We start from the raw sequence: 24,638 nt of genomic DNA on the forward strand, positions 1-24,638 counted from the left end.
ATCATCATTATTATTCATGATCCCTAAAGCCAAAACTAGGATCAATTTAGTAAGTACAAAAGTTAGCTTTGGGCTCAATATAAGAATAAGCTCACTAACAGTGAGAGCTCTATTAAGATGGAAATACACTGTCTCTGGAGGCGATGGCCCACAGAATCCCTGAATATGCAAAATAACCGAAACAGCAGCATTTATTCAGCACTTACAATGTGAAAGACATGAGCCTAAGCCCTTTCCACATATTCCCTCATTTAATCTTCACAAAACGTCATAAGGTAGGTACCCTTACTATCCTCACCGAAGCAATGCCAGCAGAAATTGATCACCTGGTGAGAATGCTACAGAGGAGGGTCAAGGTGAACGGCTTTGCTAGTTGCCCTTTACCATCCCTGGCAACCCTGAATGCTTCTGATTCAATGAACATGTCACTCAAACGAATTGTGCAGGCCAGCCGGCTGGCACACGCAGTCAGGAACAGAGAACAATTTTTCGTTTTACTTATTGAAAGATCTTTAAACATCACCTTTCCCTTTTAAGCTGGAGACTAAACCCCTCAAGAATTTAATTATCTGTAAGCAAGGGGATAATATGATCAAGAAAATGCTACATTTCAACTACTTCATTTATCCATTTTCAAATTTCCCATAAATTACAGGGAAACCTCTGCCCTAGACTGCCATTTGACTAAGAAATGTCCGTGGTATGTCTTTGTCAACATGTTTCAGAATATAAATCCAGATTACCAAAACTAAAGTTGGCATAAAAGCTGTCATCATATATTATATTGTTTGGAAAGAAATATTGGTGACCTTATCCAGTATGACTGTTATAATAGTAATAAAATTGAACCTTGGAAGATTACACTTCTGGTCAAAGTAGTAAAATGTGACCTTATTCTATTCAAAACTGACATTTATTATATTAATTCACATGTAAAAAAACTGCATTAAAATGATATTAAATCCCTGGTTAGAAACGGGAATATTTAAGAACTTCAGAAATAGATTTAACTTTACCAGTCATTCACAGCACTCAGCCTGTTTGATGCAAATCAAACTAAATTTCCTTTACCAACCACTGGTTCAATTCTCACTTTATTATTATTACCATCTCATTCATATGGATTTTTTTTTCCTGATGCTTCTTCAAACATTCTATAAAGCCTTAATTTATTTTCATCACACTCTGGAGAAAAAGGTAATGCAGGGCAATGAGTATACAAACTTGACTCAGAGGATCAAGCCATCTGCTCACAGCAGACAGATTCTCTTGACCCCAATAAAATGGTGCTTAGGGCTGAGTTCCTATCAGTCACTGCGCAAGTACCCAGGAAGAGTACTGAGGTCCAGGGGAGAAGGAGCAGAGTTATCCAACTATGTGGACTTCACAGAATGGCCACCATGTGGAGAAAAGGCATTATTTATTCATGTATTTATTTATTTTTGCTCTTTAGGGCTGCACCTGTGGTATATGGAAGTTCCCAGGCTAGGCGTTGGAACAGAGCTATAGCTGCCAGCCTACACCACAGCCACAGGAATGCAGGATTCTAGCTGCATCTGTGACCTACACCACAGCTCAGAGCAAATGCCAGATCCTTAACCCACTGAGCAGGGCCAGGGATCGAACCCACATCCTTATGGATCCTAGTCTGGCTCATTAACCACTAAACCACAAAAACAACACCTGAGAAAAGGCATTATTTTGGATATTACACCAGAAAAGTGTTGTGTTTTGTTTCTTAAGACTGGTCAAGGTTTTACAGGAAGGTCCTTCCCTTAAATATAAGTTCTACAAAACTTTGGGTTGTTGTGGGTAGAATATAGAATAACAATAAATTAAAGGCAAGGCCCAAACACAATGCCAAGGTGTGCTTCCTCATCATCATTAGCTCCAAGTCCCAGGCTTGTCATGACACTCTCAAGTTTGCCAACCTCGTTCCTGCTCAGTCTCATTAACACTTCCAGGCTCCAACCAAAGTTAATATTTTGCTATCTGTTTCCTCATACCTTATTTAATACTGTTTTCTCCTCTTTGTCCATTATAGTATTAATTAGGTTAGGTTTTGCTGTGGTAACAAGCAACCCCTATGTTTCAGTGGCTTTAAATGACAAACTTCTTGCCTGATACTCTCCTCTGTGGGCCAGTAGATCAGCCCTGTCCACCTTTGTTACTCAGGCATCCAGGCAGATAGAGCAACCATTAGCTCAAACATCACTAGGTGACATGCCAGGGAAAGAGAAAACTCCACAGGATCTTGCACCAGAAGATAGGTGCTTAGTCCTGAAGTGACACAATGCAGAGCCATAACTAGTGAGTGAACCACAAGTACAACCCAGCCATGTGCATGGAAGGAAGAAATGAACATATCTGGCAACACCATCTCCCACATGTAGTTTGGCTCCACCTTCCTCAGAAAGACAGTCTTAGTACCTCTTGCTAAAAGGAAACTGTCCACTCTCTTCATATACAGAGCAGTTATTTTACCTTTTAAGGCCCTATGATTCTGTGAGAACAGCAATGTGCACTGAGATTCTGAGCTTTCCAAAATGCCTGGCTGGAATGACTGAATGGGGTGGTCTCAGAATGGGTTTCATTACCAAAGACTTCAAATGCCTCAGAGGCAAGTGAAGTGATAAGTAATAAATCTTTTAAAATTTTTCTCTCTTATTTATGGCACAAAGAGACTAAAAACATTAAAAAGATCATAAAGATGAAATAAAAAATGAGCCCATAATCCTACCACCTTAAACCAACAACTGTTTTCATTTTTTTTTTTCCATCCAGCCTTGTGTAAAGAATATCCATATTCTTTACACAGCTGTACTCAGGGTGCACACAGAGTTAGGAAGAATTCTAAACAGAAAATAAGTGACTGCCCAGTCAACATGCTGTTTTTACTCTTCCCCAAGGCAAGGACATGTCTGGTCATATCGTAAGACTGATTTGTATTTTCTACAACACGAGGGCCAGCGATTTAAAGATTCTAAGCTATTTGAGACAGTCATCTTCATTCAGAAATAACCATCCGTATATCCTTCACCATGAGTTCCACTCTTTGACCCAACACTAGAAGAAACTGCCTCTAGTGAGAGAATATTGGTTTCCAAAGTTAGAAGAAGGGGAAAAAAGTAAGACTATGTGCACAACTTGGACAGTGGTGGAGAATATCAATGGAAGGGAGAAAACTGCCTCTGTTACCATGCTTGGGTTCCTAACTAAGACACCATTAGCAAGAGCTAACAACATGAACGTTTTAACTTTACCCTTGAGTTGGTCTTACTTCATTGTCTTTATGTTTCATTTAACTCATACACTTTATTTTTTAATATGTCAATGGTTCTACGGGGGAAAGTAGACAACATGTAAGAAGCAGAGGGGAGTTTTTAAGGTACTGAGTTATTTCATTGGACACACTGATCAGGACTACATAGCACTGTGCATCTGGGTTTTGTTCCTTTTTATTTTTTCTTTTTAATAAATGTATACTGCCTTTACCCATTTCTCCCATCTACTGCTCCATTTCTGGCAACTACTAATTGGATCTGTATATCTATGCATTTAATTTTGTTGTTGTTTTTGCTTTGTTTTGAAGAGTCCACATATAAGACACCCGTATGGCATTTCTCCTTCTCTGATTTCTTTTACTTAGCGAAATGCCATCCACATTCATCTATGTTGCCAAAAACAGCTAGATTTTATTCGTTTTGTGCCTGAATAATATTCTATTGTGTGTGAATGTGTGTGTGTCGCACATATATATAGACACACATACACATTATACATACACATATAATACATATAGTATATACACACACATATATGTGTGTGTGTGTATATATATATATAGACACATACATATATATATATATACACACATACATATACATATATATATATATATATACCACAATTTCTCTATCCATTCATCCATCTATTAACAAATACTTCAGTTTTTCCATAATTGACTATTGTTAGTAATACCGCAACACACATCTGTGTTCATCAGGAATGCTGACCTATAATTTTCTTTTCTTGGGGTGTTCTTGTCTGTTTTTGGTATCAGACTAATTCTGGCCCCATAAAACAAGTTTGGAAGTGTTCCTTCCTCTTCTAACTTTTTGATAAGTTTGAGAAGGGCTAGAAGTTATTCTTTTTTTTTTCTTTGATTTTTGTATTGGTATCTGATGATCAAAATGGTATGTTAAAAAAAATGTTATGGGTAAAAGCAAAATAATATTCAAAGTAGGTATTTTCTTTCTATGGAATTATGTAACAAATATCAAGTTTGTTTCCTATCTCTGTGGGTCTATTTCTCGTTTGTAAATAAGTTCACTTGTATATTTTTTTTCAGATTTCACATATAATGATATGATGTGAGTGTTAATGATATCTTTCTTTCTCTACCTGGTTTACTTCACTTTATATGATAATATCTAAGTCCACTCATGTTGCTGTAAATGTCATAATTTTATTCTTTGTTATGGCTAGGTAATATTCTACATACAGTAAATGAATATATTCTTTATCCATTAATCTGTCTATGGACATTAAGATGCTACATTTCATCTATTTTAAATAGTGCTGTGAACTTTGGAGCGTATGTACTTTTTTGAATTAGAGTTTTTCCAAGATATATGCCCAGGAGTGACACTGCAGGATCATACGGTATCTCTATAGTTAGTTTTTTAAAGGAAATCCTATACTGTTCTCCAAGGTGGGTATATCAATTTACAAAGCCATCAAAAGTGTAAGAAAGTTCCCTTTTCACACCTTCTCCAGCATTTATTCTTTGTAGACTTTTTGATGATGGCCATTCTAACTGGAATGAAGTGACACTTCATAATAGTTTTGATTTGTATGTATTTACTAATTAGCAATGTTAAGCATCTTGTCATGTGCCTGTTGGCCATCTGTATGTCTTCTTTGGAGAAGAAGTGATTCTTTTTTGAAAGTCTGGTAGAACTCACCAGTGAAGCTGGTTGATTCTAGAGGTTTGTTTGTCAGGAAGTTTTTGATTACTCATTCAATCCCTTACTAGTAATCCATCTGTTCCAACTTTCTATTTCACCACCATTCAGTCATGGTAGGTTCTATGCTTCGAGGAATTTATCAGTTTCTTCTAGGTTGCTCAGTTTGTCTGCATGTAACTATTGATCATAGTCTCTTATGGTCCTTTGCATTTCTATGAGATCAGTTGTAATATCTCCTCTTTCATTTCTGATTTTGAGTCTTCTCTCTTTTTCTTGGTGAGTCTGTTTGCCAATTCTGTTTATCTTTACAAAGAATTAGCTCCCAGTTTTATTGATCTTTTCTATTGTCCTTTTAGTCTCTACTTCATTTATTTCTACTCTAATCTTAATTACCTTCTCTCTAATAACTTAGGGGTTTTCTTTTACTTCTTTTTCTAGTTTCTTGAGGTATACAGTTAGATCATTTAAGATTTTTATTGTTCCTTGATGTATGCAGTATATCACTGTGAACTTTCCTCTTTAAACTGCTTTTCCTGCATCCCACACATTTTGGTATATTTCCATTTTTTGTTTGGCTCAAGGTATTTTTTTGACTTCTCTTTTGATTTATTCTTTGACTCCACTGGATGTTTAGTAGCCTGTTGTTTAATTCCCACGTGTTTGTGAATTTTCCACAAATTAATTTCTATTTTTTATTGTGTACTATTCCTATTTTTGTAAGCTAAGTTAAATGCTTTCTTGAACAAGGTGGAAGACACGCATAATGCATTTTTCCCACTGCCCATACTATCAAACAGGCACTAGAAGTCTCACCAGAGTTGACAAACTATTAATAAAAATGGTCATTTAACCCATTGAATTTACTTTAGAGCAAGTAAATCTTAAATTGTACTCAGAGTTGCTTCTATAGTGAGCAGGAAAAAATCATCCAAACACCTTGTGATCTTGTTAAATTTCAGAGTAATGATTCCTTGCCTATTTATCTTAATAATTGATAGATTATTAAGTTTTCAAGATATAATATTTTAAAATTTTATATTCACTTTTTCGCCACTTCCACAAACACATACATATAATTTACACACTTCCATTTTTGAAAGCATTTATTATTTTATGCACCATAGTTATTGATCTGTTTCAAATATTTCTTACCTGATTCAAAAGAATACAGTGGGAATAAAATGTGACTATTTACATATTTACTACTGTTCTAATACATACAAAATATGCCAAACCTACTCTATTATAAATAATATTTGTGTAGTTTTCTAAGAGTCTGATAATACCCACCTCAAATATAAACATTCTCTGGAAAGTGTCAAAATAAAGAGTACATTTTCACATGACTATAAACAGTTGCTGGTACACTTCTCTTTAATTTTAATACTGTCTCAATATTCATGAAATGTTCAACAGTTCAATAACTGTTTTCATGAGTTGTACCTTAATTAAAGTACAAAATACTAAATACCTGAAATGCCACTTGAACTACTCCTAGGGGGGAAATTTGGGTAACAAACGAAAGGGATACATGTTTTAGCTGAAAAAGTCAATTACTGTTAATAAAGAATTTATAACAGAATGTACAATAGAGAAGAAAACAATATGAAAACAAAATTTATATTCACAAATAAACAGCTACCACAGTATGAAACAAAGATCAAAAAGCCTAATCTGAACAGCAGCCCAATTCCTGTATAAAAAATTAAACACAGAGTGACTATAGTTGCAGTTATCTAGTTCTGTATAACAAAATATCTTAAAACTCAGAGACTTAAATAACAGTTATTATTTATTACTTCTTATGGTTTCTGCAAGTTTAGAGCATTTCCACTTAAAGGTCTGTCTCTGGGCCTCTTAGGAGGTTGCAGTCAGACAGCAGCTGGGCCTGGGGTCATACTGAAGGCTTCTTTATATATGTGACCAGAAGCTGAGCTGGGCAGACTCAAACCATTGAAGGCATTCCTCATTCCTCTCTAGCTTGATATGGCATCTCCATGTGGTCTCTCTAGCATGGTGGCCTTGGGCCGGCCAGATTTCTCACATGTTGCCTTGGGGTTGCCATGATACAGGTCCTAAGAGAGAGAATGAACCAAGCAAAGCCAGAGTTGTTTACAGACCTACCTATCCTTAAAACTCATACAGCCTCACTTCTGTCACATTCTGTCAGTTAAGACATTCACCAAGGTCTACTCAGATTCAAGTGGAGGGAACATACAATTCACCTTTCATCAAGGGTATCATTGCCTCTCTACAGGAAGAACATGTAGCATAGAACAGGTTTTCATGTGCCCGTAACTCCAGAAAATCCAGCCTGCCATGCTTGGCCACAGCGGTCATCCACACTTGGAGAACTGATTAACAATGTACTCTGTAAGGAAAAAATAACAGCCACATTCTAATGTCTGCTTGACGTTTACAAAGTGAATTGGGAAGAATAAACATTTGTTAATTTACAACACTAGACTTGATCAGAGATTCAGTCCTTGAAAATTTAACCTGGCTAGAACTAGTATAAAAAGGAAACCTATAAGATCTAAACAGTGATTATAATTCAAATATTTTATCACTTTCTCAAAAGTACCAGTGACTTTTAGCAGAGACACAAAGTTTCACTTTGAATAATAAGTGCTAGTGTTACCCGTGTAAAGAAGTGCTGTTTTTTCTTATTTGGGGGCATTAGCTTCCCTTTGATATTTTGTTAGAACAAACCTTAAGTTGAAAATGACAAACCCTCAAAGCAAAACTGATTTAGGACAGAATATCTAATCATTCAATAAATATTTTCTACATATCTACTATGAGCCAAACACTACATTAAGTATTGGAAACACAGCAATGAGCAAGTGAGAGAAAGATCTCTACCAGCATAGGTCACATATTCTAATATGTATCTAGTCCTTTGGTGGCTGCAGAAAAGCAACTGCACTCTCTAGATCAGCTATGAGATGAGAAGGCAACTTAGGATGCAGCCACAAGGAACTCCAACATTTTGATGGGTTGATTTGAGGAGACACAGCCTACAAAGAAAAGTAAAACAGAAGGACAGAGGAAAATAGGAGGAACAGGAGGTATCTAGAAAATTAGGAGAAAAAATACATTTCCAAAAGAAAGGAAGGGTCATCTGTGTTAAGTAAGCTGAAGAATGGAGCCTATGGAAAGAGAGCTTGAAATACTCTACTTTAGGACAATATGGAATAACATCTGCCTCCAGCAGCCTCTAAATGTGAGCAGATACAGGTTTATTCTCATACCCCACAGGGAAGGGCAATTATGTCAATGCCACCAATATTTTAAATCACGTTCTTTTGTGGGTAAGAAGCTCTAGGACAGTGGTTATTAACCATAGTCTCATACCACAAAAAGTGATGCAGTTAGGTGTAAGCACAACTCAGGCTGTTTAGAGAGAGAGGAGGAGGAGAGATCTAGCTCATGGACTAAGACTAACACATCCCAGGCAATCTTACCCAACCCTCAGAGCATCCTGCATATGGATCTACAACAATTTGGGTGTCAGTGAGCAAAAGATTCCTAGGAACCACCCTCCCACAGTACACAGAATGTATTAGAGGTGGGAGGACTATATAAAATACTACGGAAGCTATTTAAGTGAATGAACGAGAACTCATGGTTTTACATGGGACACCAGGAAGTGATGAGTAGGGAAGTAGAAACAGTGATGAGGAGCGTGGATCTAGCCAACCCTTGCTTTCTGGCTGAGTGACTTTAAGTATGATTAACTACTTCTTGTCTCAGTCTCATGATCCACGGAATAGGGATAATAACAGCACCTCTCTCAGGGAGATGTAGCAAAGATTTACTGAAGAAGTAGGTGTAAAGCTCTTTGCACTGTGCTTGACACATAACAAACCATCAATAAAGGTGTGCTGTTGTTATTCTGGTCTTTCACTGGCTCATAATGGGAGGGTATAAAATGTTGTAGCCTGACTTCTCAAATACCCTGGGTCACCAATAATTTTCTGATGCGCCCAAAGGCCCTTAGCTGCATTGGACCTGGTTCCTTAACTATAAAATTAAGAACACTCATTAAGGTCAGTGGATGTTAACCTCTGTTCTGAGAAGTCTTACTCTGAGGGTTTGAAGAGACGGAGCACACAAGCAGAGCTCTGAGAGCCTCTCTCCCTTTCTCTAAGGTCACTTTTCTCAGTGTTATATGTTTGGCTTTGGCACAGATCATGTGTCCCCAAAGACTGTCCCACTGAAAAACTAAAAAAAAAAAAAAAAATGTCTAAAAGCCAGTGGTTTAAATGGGGTCTAATGTCCAAAATCTCCACAGGTTAATGTGATGGGGCCCCTGAACAAGTCAGATAATCAAAACAATTAGGATACAATTGAGGACTGGTTCACCATGAATCCAAGACCTTTTGTACCTTTATAACGTTTCATTAAATACATCACTTTCAATTAATCTTATATTCTGACCCTGCCACTACAATGGGATTATTTTAGCAGGACCAAAGAAAGACAGCCCTAACATATTTGGTGAATTCAATAATCTTTCAATGGACCAATGGACAGGGGGAAGACTGTCTCTGGCCATGTGGTTCAGTGGAAGATCAAAATATATTGAATTAAAAACATCAGCACTGCCATTTCTGAGCAGTCTTAACTTTGGCAAAATATGTGGCCTCTTGGAGTCTAAGTATCCTCATCTGTGAGGTGGAAGAGATTGTATAATTTCACAAATTTGCCAGCAACCGTCACCGCTTCACTCATTATTCAATCCATTCAGTAACAATTTATGGAGAACAGAATATAGGTCAAGCATTGCACAGATTGAAAATATAATGGTGAGCAAGAACACCAACTACAAAGAAACAATTCCCAAACAAATGTGTGTCTGCAAATATCAGTTGCCTTTAGGGTGACACATGGAAAGAGGTCTGCCAAATTGAGGGTTGGAACAATTGGAGGCACTAAGTAAATGCTAATCCCCTTCTTTTACTTTCCTTTCTTTATAGCATAATTATATTAGAATCAGTATGGGTGAAAGAGCCATGGATCAACCACGTGTGATTTTTTTCGTTTTCTCTTCACACTTACCCTCCTCCATCTCCTTCTCCCAAGCCTGGTTCGTGGCTCTCTTGTGTTTCAAAATCTGTAAAAGTGATTCAAAGGGCCTAGTTCAACATGAAGAGAACTAGGGAGCTAGGTCTATGTTATGATAAAGATCTGCTATTGGGAAAGAGGCAGCAAAAGGAAGAAGTCTGGACCAGGTAAGAACCAGGGGGAGACTTTCAGGAGGTGGTGTCTGAGTAGCTCTGGACCAACTCCAGGACACCAACATTCGAAAAATGGAAAACATGTTCACTGCTGAGTGAAATGAACAGGCTTTTTCATTTTATTTTATTGTATTTTCCCCTAAGAGATTCAAGGAAAGATTAACTTTCCTTTTAATTAACCTTAATCATCTGAGCTGTACTTCTTGAATGCAATTCTGGGTAGGAAGTGAACCACCCTAGGGCCTCAAAATGAATTCGGACCTCACAGTATCAAGTCCCTGGCTCCCCACAAAGCTGAAAAAGGGAGTTTACAAAGGAGACAAAGTGGGAGTAATAAATATGTATCCAAAACACATCCCTGAAGGATTTCTCCGAATAGAGAAACTCCAGACACCATTTTTTTTCCTGATGCATTTTAAAGTAACTTACCAAAAAAAAACAAAAAACAAACAAACAAAAAAAAAAACTATATATAGAGTACTTTTACCTACCCCATCTCCAATCCATGAGCCATCCTATTAGCAACCCATGCTTGGACTCCTGACACGGCCATAAGGAGGAAGACTGTAGCCCACAATGCTCTCCAGAGACTCACCTTCACAGGGGCCCCCTCGAGGTGGTTCCCTGCCTTGAGGAAGAGAGGAAAAACAGCTCAGAAGTATTTTAATCCTCCTTTTATTTTGTCTCTAATGTTTTCCTTTCAGGCCAATGACTTTTTTGAGACACTAATAATTTATACTTCAGGCAAACGTCAAAGCATAGCAATGCCCTGAATAGTAATTACTGACCTGGTGATAGAATCAAGACTCTCAAAGAAACTCCAAATTAATTAGCTACTGACCTATTTACCTTGAGGCCAAAGAAGAAGGCAAGGAACACTGGATTAGAACTTGCCTTCAAGTTATGGTCTTTATTAATTCTAGCACCTCAATCGGTCCAGCAAGGACCGCAGTGAGGGAGGAGAAGAAACATCCACGTGACCATCACGGGGATAGGATACTATCGAGAACCAATCAGGATACTCTGAGGAAAAACTTGAGTTTTCATTGTTTTCTGTCATTATATTCCAACTCATAGAGCAGTTTTATTTATCAGTACAGGAAATTGTCCCTTTCAACTTTTCTGCACTACCTGTGCCTGTGTTTTGGGAAAAGATTTAAGAGGATGGGTTGAGAAATAAGAAGACTCCTAACCAAAAGTCTATTCAAAGTCATTTTTCAATAAATATTTTATTCTTATCATTCCTCATTTCTGAGAAATATTTTATTCAGCTTTTGGGAAAAAGCTACACTTTAAAGACACATTTGATAAAAATCACATTCCTTGTTTCCACCCTTCTGCAATCATGGCTGCGTTTCCATACAATCCTCTCAGAGGAGCGTCGCCTCTGCCAGTCAGCTTAGGGTGGTACCAAAGGTGCATGTATATGCATGCCTCCTGCAGATGGCTAGGGGATCTTTCTTCTGGGCTTACTCTGAACTCTTGTGTTTAAACAATCCCCCAAAAGGAAGCATTCAAAATTTATCAGAAGCAGCTCCCTGTTCTCAGTTGCTGAGCACTGAAACCACATGCTACACATCTACCTGCACTGAACTAACATCTCGAATGGAAAAGATTCTTTTCTTCCTTCAACAGCCCTACTCTCAATACATGCTTTGTTGTATTTGTGCTATATAAGTTTGCTGGCGCTGTTGCAACCGAGTGCCACAAAGCGGGTGGCTTAAACATCAGAACTTTACTATCTTACAGTTTGAAGACTGAAAGTCCACATTCAAAGTGTATCAGGGTGGGTTCCTTCTGAGGATTGTTGAGGGCAGGATGTGTCATTGGCTAGTGGATGGCAGTCTTTACTCTGGCTCTGTCTTCATATGCTCTTCTTAATAAGGACCTACGTCATACTGGATTAAAGCCAAATGTAAAGACTGCATTTTCTTTTATTTGCTTTTTTTTTTAACTTTTTGCTTTTTAGGGCCACTCTGGTGGCATATGGAGGTTTCCAGGCTAGGGGTCCAATTGTAGCTATAGCTGCTGGCCTATACCACAGTTACAGCAACATGGGATCCAAGTCACATCTGCGACTGACACCACAGCTCATAGCAAGGCTGGATCCTTAACGCACTGAGCAAGGCCAAGGATTGAACCCACCTCCTATGGATCCTAGTTGAGATCGTTGACCACTGAGCCAGGAAGGGAACTCCGACTGAACTTTTTAACTAATACTTTTTAATAATAGGGATATGCAATGAGGTCTTACCATACAAAACAGGGAACTATATCCAATCTTGGGATAGAACATTATGGAAGACAGTATGAGAAAAAGAATGTATAATGGAAAAAATAAAAATCAATCAAAAAAAAAAGAAAGAAAGAAACTGCCCAACTTATTAACCCAGAACAATGGCTCCATCCGCTTTGTTAGCATAGAAATGATCAGTCTCCTCTCACCAATTTCCTTGGGATATTAAGCCCAGCATAATTATTTTGATAGAACTGTGGTGTATAAATAAATAATGATGCCAAACCACCCACCTTCTTACCTAGTTGATAATTAGAAAAATAATAATACCATCCATTTTTTTCCAGAACTTTCTTTCTGGCATGGTGCCAAGCATTTACCATGCAAAATTTAATGCCTCTTTCACAAGATGAGACTGTCATTAGTGCCATTTACAGATGAGGAAACTAAAGCTTGGAGAGATTAGGTATCTTGCTAAAGCCACCATTAATACACAACAAGGGTGAAATGTGAACTTTGGGTATCTGAACAAAAGTCCCAGACTCTTAAGCTCTATGCTGTAGTATCTCATTCAACTTCAGAACTTCTGTCACTTGCCCAATACCGTGTTCACATGTGTATGTGAAGATGAAGTATCTATTTTCGTCCTCCCAAACTATGACTAAGGCCAATCTGTTAGCAGTAAAACTTGCCCTCATTAGAAAGAAACTTGTAACCCTTTCTCATGCTTATACCTGTGGCATAACAAATTCAACCCAAAACAGGCCTGAGCCAACTGATTAGTATTTGTGTTGAAAAGCTTAATGGTTCTTTATATGAAACATCTGACAATGTGCAGCCTGCCTAATTACTTGGTTGATTTTATAGCTTCAAAATAGTAAAACAGAATGATCTAAATGACTGGCCAATGTGGTGAGTGATATTTTAACATCCACTCAAACCTCAAACTGTGAAGCAAAACTACTTATCCAAAATCCAATACTTTCAATTTTTCTTTTAACTGTTGTAAGTCAAAACCAGCTAAATTGATTTTTTTTCCCTTTGACTTCTGCTAAAAACTTCATTCCTGAACAGATTACATGTGCTGCTTTGTAGCCCAGAGGAAATTTTCCGGCCAAGTAAAACCCCAAAATCATGAAAATATGGGTTTACTTGAGGCGGCGGAAGGATTTGACAGCTCTTTAATTATAACAGAACAAACGTGTCTTGATAGATGAGCTGCCTTTTCTGAATCAGACTTATAAGTTTTAACTCCTCAACTGACCTTTACCCAATGACACCCCAAAAAGTTTTGGGACAATATCTTTAAACTTCTAAGTAGGAGACAGTCCTGCCAATGCATGCAAAAAGCCCTGAAACATCATTCAATGAATTTTCAGGATGTGTTGTGCCCAGGGCTCCCTCCCCCACAATACTTCAAAGCAAATGGTATTTCTCTTATGTTTTCCTACTGTCAGTGTGCCTTAATTAGGGGTCACCAATATATACGTGATGACAAAGATTGAGGGAGAGGGGGGAAGATGACAACCAACAACATGCTGAACACATGGGCACACAGCAACTGATCTGCCAGTAAAAATCGAAAGTTTATATGATTCGGGCTTTTGCTGGCAAACAGTCATTCATAAATAAATGATGAAAATGAGACTCAAATCCGGATCCTATATCTCATTCCACTGCAACAAGATCTGTTCTAAATGATAAAGTGGCAAAAACAAACAAAAGTGCCTCTCGCAGTTCACTTTGGCTTCTTTTGAGATGGTTGGTTGACATGAAGTCAGTGTGAGGCTCCTAGTGAAAACACTGGGCAGAATCCCATACCAAGCCCTGTGAACACTGTGAACTTGCAAAGCCAGACCCACAGATGAGTGATTTCACTCAAAGCTCATTGTTTAGGTATGTCAAAATAAGCAAATGCCAAGAAATTGATAATACATTGATGTGAACTTTTATTTACTTTATTTTGCATGTTCATGTTGGCAGAAAGGAAAAAAAAAAGGAAGGAAGAAAGGAAAGAAAGGAGAGAGGGAAGGAGAGAGAGAGGGGGAGGGAAGGATGGAAGGAAAGGAGAGAGAGAAGGAGAAAGAAAGGAAGGTAGGAATTGCTGTTTAGTGGGCATAGAGTTTCAGTTTTGCAGGATGAGAAAGTTTTGGAGATCTGCTGTACTATGTAAGTACACTTTACCCTAGTGAATTGTACATGTAAAAATGGCTAAGGTAATAAATTTAATGTTAAATATTTTTACCACAATTAAAACTTAAAAAAAAACAATAAAAAAACCTCTTTCCCCTCTCCTCCCCTACCCCTACTCCCGCTAGGGGATGGAAAATGTAGACATGTATGAGGTGTGTTCAGGATGCAGAGCTGAAAGGATGTGATATATACCGAAAGTGGGGATGATGGCAGGAGAGGAAATGGGTGATTTACAAGCTTCATGAAAACTAGAGAGTGATGGAGAAGGACCACTTCTGGAGGACATCAGGGGTGGAAAAGCCTGTGAGCATCTTCTAATTTGAGATCACCAGCAAGCAACTGGCTCTGTGCATCTGGAGCTCAGAAAGGAGGAGTTAGGGTGGAGATTCTGTGCCTTCCTATTGGGAACTCTAGTTTTTGGTTATAGTCAAAACCTAGGCCTTCCAAAATCTTTTTCTTCTATCATTAATGATGAGCTTGTACTTCCAGAAGTATGTATGTATGGATGTATCTTATGTTTTTCACCTCATATTTCATATATGAATAAAACTAGACAGACACTGGGTCATTTGTATAAATTAAGAATAAGTATCTAATCTAATGGAAACATGTAATGGAGTTGCTTTTCATATGCTTAATTTACTAGCACCTAATACCTTTATTTTTTTTTAAGCTATTATCATCTCACCTAAGGCCAGTTTTTCCATTCTGCAGAATCAAATGTTGAATTTAAGCAAAGGTAGGTATGCAATAAACAGGTGGATTGCTAACAGAACACCAGTCAATTCAGCAAGCATAGTCAAGCCAGTTGTGCTGTCAGTGCAACAATCAGCACCTGACAGCATCCATGTAGGCTGACCTGCCACTGGAGTCTACAAGTTGGAAGTGAAGTTGACTGTAAAGGGCTAGACAGCACCTGTCTGAAGTATATATGCCTGCCTCCAGGCAATCCCATTAGTCCGCTGCTTCCACGGATGCTAGCACTCACTCACAAATTAAGGAGGGGAAATATAAAAGACAAACAGAGCTGGATTCTGGATGCTAAAGGACATATCTCTATATGTAGAAACACTCAGGGGAAAAAGGAATGAGAAGGGCAGGACATCACCAAACACAGCCAGTCAAGTTTTATAGGCAGGAGAATATTTGAGCTCTAAAGATCTGTCTTAGCAGCATTTTTTCACATCAGAGATGTTCTTTAGAAATATGCCAAAACTCAGACCAGGCCTTCTGATGCCAGTTTCCACTCCAAGTTATACTGCCATGCTGGGCAGAGGTACTTTACATGTGTGTGTTTTCAGGCTGCACCCGAGGAATATGAAAGTTCCCAGGCTAGAGTCAAATCAGCTGCCATCCTATGCCACTGCCAGAGCCACAGCCACAGCCCCAGGATCTGAGCCTTGTCTGTGACCTACACCAGAGTTCATGGCAATGATGGATCCCTGTCCCACTGAGTAAGGCCAGGGATTGAACCCACATTACCATGGACTAGTTGGGCTTGTTACTGCTGAACTACAATAGGAACTTCCTGGGCATAGGTACTTTAAATAGAACTTTGTAACTTGTTTATCTGACATAGGATCAACCTTCTCAGCTCCACCTTTCCCTTTTCTATATTATAAGATAACGAAAGATTATGTGATTTTAGGAAATTTAGCATAGAAACAGAAATAGACTCAGCATATCGAGTGAATATTGTGTCCACTTTTATCTCAAAGAGCTTGATGTGCAAAGGTAACCAAGTTAAACACACTGATGAGATTGCATTCAGAGTGACACTTTGATAAGAATTTATTGTATTTTAAAATACATGTGTATTATAGCAAAGTTCCACAAAAGAAAACAGTGAGTGAAGAGCAAGGCTGCCCTCTGACCTGTGAAAGCTAATTCTGTTCTCACTTCATTCCAGAGGAAAAACAATATTGCAAACGTGACAAAATGGAATCCATATTGTTACACTCCTGGTTCTTTCTGAAGCTAGTGGTTGCTAATAAAGCTATTAGAGGGGGTTGTTTATTCTTGCGCCTCTAACTGTTGAGCCTGGATTCTCACTGCCCCAAAGGCCCACAAGTCTACACTGACCGCGTTGATTTCTAAAAGAATACTCAAAATATATCATGTTCAATTTCAGAACTCCAGCAGCTAATTCATCACCAACTTTTGGAGAGTGAATCACTGAAAATAAAGGAGGAAACACATTCAACAGTTAACAAATTAATCTCTTTGTTTATGATTCTTAAGACCACAGGTGGGATGAACAGGTACGTTAAGTCACCCTGGTGCTTGGGGGTGTATTTGCTGTCGTGAGCAGAGAAATCCTGACAAAGGAGCCTGACATCCAATCTTATGACCATGGCTAACATTTAGAAAGCAGTTAAGTGCATTCACTCAATTAATCCTCCCAATCATCCTGGGAGTTAGGTACAATGACTCTTCCTGTTTGTCAAGTGAGAAAGTCACATGCAGAGTGCCAGAATTGGAAATCTGAACAGCGGGGTTAAGGTCAATTCTAGAGCCCCTGCTCTTGGTGTTGGACTGTCTCCCAAGAAAGTTGTTCTCTTTTAAAATGCTGTCACATTAGTTTGCTGGAGATGACATCACCGAATGCACACCAGCAGGATGGCTTAAATTATGGAAGTTTTTTTTCTCACAGTTCTGGAGACGAGACATCCAAGATCAAGGTGTAGGCAGACTAGTTTCTCTTGAGGCCGCTCTCCTGGGTTTGCAGGTCAGACCTCCCTCTGTCTAAGCACCTCCCTGATGTCTCTCTGTGTGTCCTAATTTCCTTTTCTTATAACGACACCAGGCAGATTGAGTTAGAACCCATTCTAAGGGCCTTCTTGTAGCTTCAATACGTATTGAAACACCTTATCTTCAAACACAGTCATGTGACATACTGGAGGTTAGGGATTCAACATGAGTGTGAGGGGAACACAGTCTAGCTGTTAACAGCACGAGTATTATGGCAAGGCTCCACAAAATATAACAGTGACAGAGTGGCAGTACTGCCCTCTGGCTTGTGAGGGCCTAATTATACAGGACCTCATTTTGGATTTTCTACATTTAACAGGTTATGAGAACATGATGTTTACAAACTGTTTATTAGAAGAAGGAAGGACCTTCAGGCAAATGTCCCAGACTTTTTTTCATAGCAGGGTCCTCTGATGACATTAACTGTGTTTGGGAGTCACTGGCATGATTGAATTGGCTATTTTAGAAGGGACATCAACTGGGTTATTTGAAAATGTGGTCATGAAACCACGATTCTGCACCGAGATTCCAATTTTGTCACTACTTTGAGCAGAGCTAATTCTCACCGTTTTAAAAAAAATACATATTTTGAAGACTTTATTTTTTTAAAGAAGCTTTAGGTTTACAACAAAACTGAGAGGAAGAAACAGAGTTCCCACATACCCCACTATCTCCACACACACATAGCCTCCCCCATTATCAGTATCACTCATCAGGGCAGCACATTTATTACCAAGGATGAACCTACGTTGACACATCATCATCATCTGAAGTCTATAGTTGACCTTGTGGTTCACTCTTGCTGTTCTCCCTTCTATAGGTTTGGCCACATGTATAATGACATGTAACCATTATTATAATATCTTACAATGTATTTTTACTGCCCTAGAGCTCCTCTGTGCTCCACCTATTCATCTCTTCCACTACCCTGGCAACCAATGATCTTTTACTGTCTCCATAGTTTTGCCTTATCTAGAATGCCATATAGTTGGAATCTTACAGTAGGTACCTTTTTAAACTGACTTCTTTCACTTAGTAATATGTGTTTAAGGTTCTTCCATGTCTTTTCATGGCTCATTCATTTTCAGCACTTGATAATATTCCATTGTCTATAAGTATTCCTCATTGCTTTCTGTTTTAACCCTAGGTGCCTAGAACTGAGTTGGGTAATCTCCTTGACCCACAGCACACTAGCAGTCTAGAACTCTCCTAGATGTCACTTATGTGTTCCCTTTTGATTCCTTCTTTCTTGATCCTATGCTACCTAAGTCTAAAGATACAGGTATATTCTCAAATATTTCCAACGTACTTCATTACATGTATGTGTTTTTGCAAAAAAAATTAATATATGTATGTATGTTCAATATATGTAATTTGTGTATGGTCAATGTGTTTAAATGATATTTTACTATAAGCCTAATTCTTATTTTTTTTACTCCACCATTATATTATGACAAGCACCTAAATATTATCAGTAGCTTTCCCTCCATCTGTACTATCCAGTCCAGTAATCATTACTCATATATGGTTACTGAGCCTTTGAAATGTGGCAAATGCAAATGAGAAGCAGAATTCTTAATTTTTAATCAATTTAAAAAACGGTATTCTCTTCAATGTTTAGAACACGTTTATGTATTTTTGGAACACCCTGAGTATGTACATCTATTTTTTTCAGTTGTACATTTATGAATCTAAATACAGAAATAAGGACTGAGTAGTTCCAACAAAAATTTAGTATCTGATTAAGATGTGTAATACAGGATATATTGGCTTCAATACAACACTAAAATTAATCTTTTCTGATGTGACTCCCCAAAACACTTCAAATAACATATGTGGCTCACATTAAATTTCTATTGGACACTGCTGCTCTAGGTTTTAATTCTCCTGACCACAGCACATATTCTCTCATAAGCATAAACCAGAATTTTACTTCTCTATTTCCCCATCAACATACAGATAAATTGCTAATAATTCTTTGTCAGACCAAACAACGCCCCCATTCCTGTTTCCATGCATCCTTGCTGATATGTATTATTATCTGACTCTCTGAGCTTTTTAACCAACATAGCAGATATAGAGAGTCATGGCTCCCATTTTAATATTCAGGTTTCTGAATACTAATGAGACTGAACCTCCCTTTTAAAAACATGGCCATTCAAGTTTTCCTTCTGCAAAATTACCCCTTTACAACTTTTTCCCATGTAAACTTCTCATTACTAATTGGCAGAAGTTTACATACATATACCTTTAATATGTCTCTTGTTAGCTCCCAGAAATATTTCTAATATGTTCTCTGTTCTCTTAATGTTTACATGGCTTTCATTCACAAATCTTTAATTGTGATTTAAGAAAACTCCTCAGGTTTTAGTTTTATCATTTTAAGAAATTTCACTCCAACACAAATCTGTAAAGAAATGTCTTATCTATTTCCCTTGCTTGATATTTAGATCTTGAGTTCATCAGAATGTTTCCAGCACTTCGAGCAGATGGTTCTCAACAATTCTGGCTGGAGTCACATGTTTCCCCTTTGAGATTTTGATAAAACTTTTTCTCACCAGGAGAATTCGATGGTCAGGACAGCGTGCACATAATTCCAGTGAGTTCTCAGACCTCTCCCCCAAGCCCTTTCACACAGCATCTGGCAGTTCATGGGATGCAGGTTCACGATCCCTATGTCTTAACAATTCTACCACTTATTCTAATGCTTCACTGTATTACCTATGGCTTTGTTCATTATGGATATTCTGGGTTATCTCATATTCTCATTGGCTGTATGAGTTCCTTAAGAGCAGAGACCTAGATTCAGATATCGCCAAGATTTTTTCGTAGTTATCTGACAGCAGAAAGTGCTCAATAAATAATCCCTGTAGCAACTGCTATCTCAGAAACTGGATTCAGAGTTGACTGTGGCTCATTAACCCAAGAGTCACTCTCAAGAGGCTTTGCAGTGAATTCATTCATTCACTGAGCCAAGACCTTGGCTAAATGCCAGAAAATCAACAGGAAAAAGGTACAGTAGTGCCCTCAGAGGGTTCCGAGGGTAGTAGGGAAGCTAGAGGAGAGGCAGTGATGGCACATGGCATATATGCTCTGCAGAAGGATGGAGGGGGGCTTTGGGGCTGCCTTTGAAGAGGGCACCTATGGGGGCCTTGGAGGGTGGGGCAGGATGGGAGCCACATTTAGGCTGAGACCCAGAAGATGAATGGAAATTAGGCAGATCACCTAAGAATAGTAGGAAGAAAAAGAGAGACTCCTGAAAACCATTAATGTAAACCAGCTAGAATGTTGTTCTGCTGCTTCTGGGAAGCAGAAAAGTAGCAGGCGAAACTTTCAGCAAGGAATCTAAGCTGAATGAGCTTTCACAAATACAACTCAGATCACACTCCTCCCCCATTTTCAGGGTTGCCAGACAAAATATAGGGCATCCAGTTAAATATGACTCTCGGATAAACAAATTATTTTTGCTTTTTAGTACAAGCATGCACCCATGGAATATTTGGGTCATAACTTCTATGAAGAAAGCAGGCGTTGTTTAACAGAGAGTCAAACTGAACTGGGTATCCTGTGTTTATATTTGCTAAATTCACCAGACCAATGCACATCAAATTTCAGCTAAAATGCAACCCTCACATGATCCAGCTCCTCTCTCGGTTGCCAATCTCATTTCAGTCTTGACTTGCTCCTTCCCCATGCTCTGGTCACACTGACCTTCTTGCAGTATGAGAACAGTCAAGCTTCTCCCCACCTTGGAGCCTTGGTTGCTGTTTCTTCTTTCGGCTTGGAATGCTCTTCTGCTTTGCTCCTATGTCCCTTCTCATCTTCCATCTCTTAGCTTAGACGTCATCTCCTAGAGAAGTCTTCTTTAAACATATCATCTCAAGTAGGCTCTTCCCATCATTGCCTTTCTTTTCCATATACATATATGCCAACCCAAAACTTTTCTTTTTAACTTGTTTCTTAACTGTCTCCCTTGCCGTAATATCAGGGACCTCTTCCATCATTTGTACCTTTGTAGCAATCAGCCTGCCACACATCAGACACTCAGCAGTTCCTTATCAAATAAAAGAGTATCTTCCCTAGTTTTTTCGAATGATGTGCTTTGCCCACACATCTTATCATTCATTAGCCTGTGTGTGTTCTGGTCAAGGTAAAACACACTGTCGGTACAGCAAAAGTTTCACACATACTCAAGAAGAGATGAAAAGACTACAAGGATGGAGGATGGTGAAGACCCTATTAACTTTAATGCCTTAGGAAAAATATCTTTAGGCCTGTACAAAGTTGGAGAGAAATCAGGCCCATGATTTGATAATACCCCTCCCCCTACACACACACACACACTTCTTTTTCTTTCCTATCAGTCATATCTTAGTTATACCTAAGTTATGGGGGCCATGCCTACTCAGCCATCTTCTTTATCTCTTACTACTTTATCTCCCTCATATTACCTTCTTCAAACAGCCCTTTCCTAATGTAACCATACATGATGCTCACAGGGCAAAAAAAGCCCAAGATAGGGAAAAAAATTTCCTTAAAAACATCTGCACATATAATTAAAAACATACATGCACATATAATTAACTATTTTCTTTCAAAATACTTCTCAGTATAAAGGTATCCAGAGCCTACTCAAATTAGACATTTTATACATGTGAATCAGAATTTACGTACTTTGAAGTCTTCCAAGAAATTATCCTGAGGAGAAAAAAAAAAAAAAAAACACCCACATCCATTTATTGAAAGGCAAATAATTTAATGACTTTGTTCGATCTTTGAAAAATTATATAAATACAAGCTGTTATAGGAGAAAAATCAGTTTAATCTGATAATAACTCTACATGTGAGTTATTTAGCCTTTTAATCATAAAATGTACCCAAGTTTTAGATTAGATTCAAATTTTTCTTTGAAACAAAATGACAAGTTTGCAAACAATCAATGGGAAGAAATAGAAACAGACAAAAGCAAAAGGAAGAAGGAAGTTTACACAATATAAAATCACTTTAAATCACAAAGTTAAAAAGAAATCTAACATAGAACCTGGAAAACCTTATATGGGTGTGAAATGAATGGTAAATATTGAGGTCAGACTAGAACAAAGATAAGATTTCCCATGTCAAATAAATGAAAAAACAAATGTAAATGCAACTTAAGATCCTGTCACCAATGGACGCTATTCTAATACCCCCACCTCAGACTCACAGTCAACACTTCTCAGTAAGCATCACAGTTTTGAAATTACTGGTTTCTCTACCATAATGATGGAACAGGGAAGTCCATTCAATATCTTGACAGCTGTACATTATTTCCCCTAAAGATAATACCGAGAAACTGACATTACGGTTTCTGCCTGACCTGTTTATAAAAAACACCAAAACCAACATTTACTGAGGGTTTCCTAGGTGTCAAGCAATTGCTGAGCACAGATCAAGAGTCCACGGGGTCTCCCCTCTTTTCTTTGTTGTTGTGATGGTGGTTGCTGTAATTATGTGTGCCTTCAGGTCTCTTTGTACACTTAAGTCTTCATGGGAAGAATTTTCAGTTCAATCCTTAGCTTCCCTCAAAATAAAAACATTTCATCATCTCTCATTAATAAGAAATGCACTTTTTTTTCCTTTTTGTCTGCTCCCATGGCCTATGTTCCCAGGCCAGGGATCAAATCCAAGCCACAGCTATGACCAATGCCACAGCTGGGGCAACACTGGATTTTTAACCCATTGCGCCGCAGTGGAAACTCCTTTTTTTTTTATTGTGAAACCAGTGAAGTAAGAATGGATGCCTTTGCTGTATGTTCCAAAATCTCACTGAAGGTAATACACACACGTGTGTGTGAGTCTTTGATCAGAGAGAACAGTTGCCCAACAACTGTCCTCTCAACCGTTTCTAAAATGTAGGAGAAATTTTTTGTTTAAAAAAAATCCTGTCACAATATGATTCTCTATTCTCTAATCACAATATGATTCTCTAAAGAGTAGATTCCCTCCATTCCACAGTACAGTGTCCTATCTTTTGGACCCTCCCTAAACTACTCTTCTGATGTGAGGAGAGAGGCACCTTCAACTATATGGTACTTTTCTCTCTTCCTGATGTAGAGATGCTCCAGTCCACCATTATGGTTTTTTTTTTTTTTTTTTTGGAAAGAATTTCATCATCAGTTCCAGCTCATAGCACAGGGAAGTGACATCTCAAATGGGCCTCTCCTCATCACATCCCTCACACTTTGGTACATACAAAACACCTGTCAAACACTATCTTACACACATGACTTCAAGGATACAAAAAAAATAATAATAATTAAATAATCACTTTACTATGAAAGAGTCTAGCAAAAAAGGCAAAGAGACGCCAACTGAGAAATGCAGCATACTAAGTTTTCTTCTTCCTAATTTTCAGCTTTATCCCTGAGGTTCTGGACAGATTTCTATGTCCCAAATATGGTGCTACACAGAGCTCATGTGCTTTGGCATTTGCACAAGAAAAAAAAAAATTACATTGCAAACTGGAAGAAGGAAGAAGAGAGAAAACCAGCATTTTCTGGGCATTGGTTACAAATGTTGTTGAAAACATTTAGAAAAAGTTCTTTGATTTTATTTAATCTCGGAGATTAACCTGTTGAAGAGGCAAACTTATCATCATTTTACAGGAAAGCAAACTGTAGTCTAGAGAGGTTAAATGACTGCCAAATGTCACACAGCTTAGAGGAGCAGGAAGGATCATTTAGATCTGATTCCAAAGCTTATATATACTCAGTGCCATGCACCACATACTGTCTCTACACAGTCTTGAAGACACTAATCAAAGGCTTCTAAGGACTCTGTAAGCATTTGGATCAGCCAGCCCAGATACTTAATAATAGACACTAGCTTTAAGATGTGGAAAGAGCCATTCTATATACAATCAGATCTCATTTGTATTCTCCAGAAACAACATGTGACTAGACCCCTTCTTCAGGAAGATACCCAGGAACACTACTCTGCAAGTGCCAACAGCATTATGTAATTTCCACAGGTGGGGCTTCTAAGGCCTCATGGGGTGAAAGGTCACCATGCAATATTTCTGCTTTACTTCTCTAAATTCAACTTGCCTATAACTCTTCAGAGACACACAGAGAGAATGGATTCCACAGAAGACTCTCCCCAGAAATTTTGTGGTTGATGAGCTAGCTCAGGTTGCTATCTATTCTATTACTTTTAGATTTACTTGGAACTAAAAGATTTTCTGCCTGAAGGTAACCATTTGATATC

General features: G+C 38.2%; 1 protein-coding gene and 1 long non-coding RNA gene across 5 annotated transcripts in view; both read right to left on the reverse strand.

Annotated features, from left to right (window-relative positions):
- Positions 1-24,638, reverse strand: part of FHIT (fragile histidine triad diadenosine triphosphatase) — a 1,432,969-nt gene that overhangs the window by 298,146 nt on the left and 1,110,185 nt on the right. The window lies entirely within an intron of this gene.
- Positions 6,237-12,150, reverse strand: LOC125126229 (uncharacterized). The gene is made up of 4 exons (XR_007134563.1): positions 10,705-12,150; positions 10,035-10,089; positions 7,196-7,341; positions 6,237-7,045 (listed from the first exon to the last, which is right to left on the reverse strand). It is a non-coding gene; the product is annotated as an uncharacterized LOC125126229 (long non-coding RNA).

The sequence above is a fragment of the Phacochoerus africanus genome, chromosome 1, assembly GCF_016906955.1.
Source record: "Phacochoerus africanus isolate WHEZ1 chromosome 1, ROS_Pafr_v1, whole genome shotgun sequence".
In the NCBI taxonomy this organism is placed as follows: domain Eukaryota; kingdom Metazoa; phylum Chordata; class Mammalia; order Artiodactyla; family Suidae; genus Phacochoerus; species Phacochoerus africanus.